The following is a 3,818-nucleotide window of genomic DNA, read 5'->3' on the forward strand; positions in this document are numbered from 1 at the left end:
GGCGGGCTGCACGATGTTGGGGCGTGAGCGGAAGACGGCCTAACGGTGTGCGGGACCGTAGCCCAGCTTCATGGAGACGGTTGCGAATGGTCCTCGCCGATACCCCAGGAGCAGCAGTGTCCCTAATTTGCTGGGAAGTGGCGGTGCGGTCCCCTACGGCACTGCGTAGGATCCTACGGTCTTGGCGTGCATCCGTGCGTCACTGCGATCCGGTCCCAGGTCGACGGGCACGTGCACCTTCCGCCGACCACTGGTGACAACATCGATGTACTGTGGAGACCTCACGCCCCACGTGTTGAGAAATTCGGCGGTACGTCCACCCGGCCTCCCGCATGCCCACTATACGCCCTCGCTCAAAGTCCGTCAACTGCACATACGGTTCACGTCCACGCTGTCGCGGCATGCTACCAGTGTTAAAGACTGCGATGGAGCTCCGTATGCCACGGCAAACTGGCTGACACTGACGGCGGTGGTGCACAAATGCTGCGCAGCTAGCGCCATTCGACGGCCAAGACCGCGGTTCCTGGTGTGTCCGCTGTGCCGTGCGTGTGATCATTGCTTGTACAGCCCTCTCGCAGTGTCCGGAGCAAGTATGGTGGGTCTGACACACCGGTGTCAATGTGTTCTTTTTTCCATTTCCAGGAGTGTACTTTCCATTCAGTGCGATGGTCTTAAGTCATCTCTCTGCGAGAGAATTTATGCTCTCAGGGTACCAGTCTATTGCTCGACGCCTCACTACATCAGTAACCACCCAATTATCCACGTACTGCTTCCCGCAGAGTGTATCCTTCATTGGGAGAAACAGATGGAAGTCGATAGGTGCCAGATCTGGGAATTAGGGTGGATGAGGGAGAACAGTCCAATGAAATTCCGTGAGCTCCTCTTGGACGCACAGACTTTAGTGAGGCCTTGTACTTTCGAGGAGAAGGAGAAGTTCGTTTGTATTCTTTCGGCGATGAACACGAGGAGGTCGTTTCCTCAGTTTCGTGACTGTAGTACAATACTCTTCCGAGTTGATCCTTGCGTCATGAGATGGGACATAAAACAGAAGATATCCTTCAGAGTCCCAGAAGTCCGTCGACATTTCTTTACCGTCTGAGGGTGCGGCTTTTCTTTTCTTTCAGAAGGGAGGTGGTGTGACGCCACTCCTTGGATTGCTGTTTAGTTTCCGGTTCGACGTCATGTTCCATCACCTGTGACTGTACTTGGAGACGATCAGCCTGGTAACGAGCAAGGATTTCCACACAGATGGTCCTTCGTTGCCCTTTATCGTCTTCCGTTAGACATCGAGGAACGCAGAGATCACACATTTTTGAGTGCCCAAACTGGTGGACGAGAGACTCAGCACTACCAACAGAGACCCCCGTTGTGCATCGTGGTGTTTGTTTGCGATCCATAGATCACTTAGAATGAGAGTTCAAATGGTTCAAATGGCTCTGAGCACTATGGGACTTAACACCTGAGGTCATCAGTCCCCTAGACCTTAGAACTACTGAAACCTAACTAACCTAAGGACATCACACTCATCCACGCCCGAGGCAGGATTCGAACCTGCGACTGTAGCGGTCACGCGGTTCCAAACTGAAGCGCTTAGAACCGCACGGCCACACCGGCCTGCAGAATGACAGTGTCCGCACGTTCCAACGCTGCAGAAGTCACAGTTGTGTGCAGCCGGCCGGCACGCGGGAGACCGGACAGCTTTGCGCCACCTTGTTGTGACGACGACAGGCGGTTCACTCAATGACTCATCGAGCTTTTGTTCACTGCCAGGTCGTCGTATGCATTTTACAAGCGTCTGCGAGTATCTGATTTTCAAACTCCAGAAAAGAGCCATAAGAATAATAACCAAAAATACTAGTCGTGCTCATTGTAAAGATCTGTTCAAAACACTGGGGATTTTAACTCCTCCATGTGAATACATTTACCAGTCAGTTATACACATCAAAAATAACATTGGTAATTGCTGCACAAACAGCTCTGTCCAAGACAAGAGAAACAGACTCAGCTTACATTTACCAAGAAAAATAAACATAAAACTCAGAACAGCATTTTCTATCAAGGAATAAAACTGTACAATAAATTACAAAAGAGAGTAAAGAAATTGCAAAAATACACTTATTTAAACAGGCAGCTAAAATTGCCTGTTATGCAATACATTTTATACATTGAAGGATTACTTAGATAAAACAGAGTAGGGCTTCGATAAGAAAAATGTTGTACAAGTAAATAATAATAATAATGATTATAAAACATCCAAAATTCCACATAACAGCTTCACTTTATGTTTTTATCCTCATTTATTCCTTTCTAGAAATACTTACCCCCAAGCTATCATAGCAAAACGCCTCTTCCTCTTTCTGCGCTCAACAGCTCACTCATTATGGAGGGATGCTGACTCAGTTTTTCAGGATAGCAAATGGGAAGTTGCGGTACAGAAAATGGCCCAGAGATCACCTGTGTGTGTGTGTGTGTGTGTGTGGGTGGGTGTGTAGTAAATGAAGTGTTATGAAACAATGTGTATATAGTTTGTGCAGTGATTGATGGTGAGATATGAGTGAACGACGTGGCATTACTTTATTTAATAAGTTATTTGTAAAAAAAAGTATTGTGTACCAGTAGTAAATCTAATGATTACGTCTAAGTAGAGGTTTGTAAGTATATGTGTAAACGAATTAGCTTATTTTAAATTGGTCTAAACTTGTAAATACTTTGACATGTCCTATATCCTTGTAAAAAGACATGAATGGATGAATAAAGCTACTACTACTACTTCTACTACTACTACTACTGCGATGTTCTGGTTTTCTACCAAAAGGATCTTAGTGACAGCTTTCCCCTTGCAACGCAAATACGTTACCGATGCCATTTTGAAGACTACGTATAGCAATGCCACCTATCGGAACTTCATAGGGGCTGAAGCGGGAATATTCCACGACGTCCCACAATTAATTGCGCATTTTCTCAACAGAAATTGGCATTTCTTATTGAACGCCACTCGTAAATAAACACAGAGAATGGCTAATATAAACAAAAGTTTGAAGCAGACATTTCCGTCTGTGCCCTCAATACAATTCTCTGAGACGGCTTATTGGTAACAAAGTGCTCAAAGTTTCAAACCTCGTATTGGTGGCTGTAGAAAGTGGCGTCATGCCTCCAAAAACACCTCTGTGTCCACGATCTCTCAGGTTTTCTCGGTGCGATTTATTGACTGCGTGCAGCCCAATTGTGGTATCCACTTCATGAACAGTACTGCAATAACAGACCCAACGGTCCTCTTCATGTGTTGCGAGTTGTGTTGTTTACGTGTATTCGCTGCCTGGATTCCAACAAGACTGTGACCTACTGTTGGTATCACGGCGTTATTTATATCCGAGTTCGGCTTTCGTCGCCCACTCGGCTCACTGATTCTCTTTTTCAGAGAGCTATCCCGTGAAATGCAGCTTGTCTCAGCGTTTCGCAGCCCATCTCTGGTGTCGCTGATGACCGGCGAGAACTTAAAGGCGTATCCTTACTTATGCATTGTCAGAAACTTGGGGTTTGCATCACGGTATTGGTGTCGTTGCACACTGTAAGTTAAAAAAAAAGAACCACGGAGGAATAATGCGAGCGAATGGGATGGAAATAGGTAGAAGTGGTGTACGGACAGACAATGGCTTACAGTTTCAGAAAAATTGGATAACTTATTCAAGAGAAAGAATTCCATAATCTGAGCAATTTAATCACATTAAGTCTACCTCTGCTCCTTATGCGAGCAAATATTCGTCTTGGCATTCATTAACAGAGTTCTCGGATGTCGTCCTGAGTGATATCGTGCCAAA

Source organism: Schistocerca cancellata, chromosome 1 (assembly GCF_023864275.1).
Source record: "Schistocerca cancellata isolate TAMUIC-IGC-003103 chromosome 1, iqSchCanc2.1, whole genome shotgun sequence".
Classification (NCBI taxonomy): Eukaryota; Metazoa; Arthropoda; class Insecta; order Orthoptera; family Acrididae; genus Schistocerca; species Schistocerca cancellata.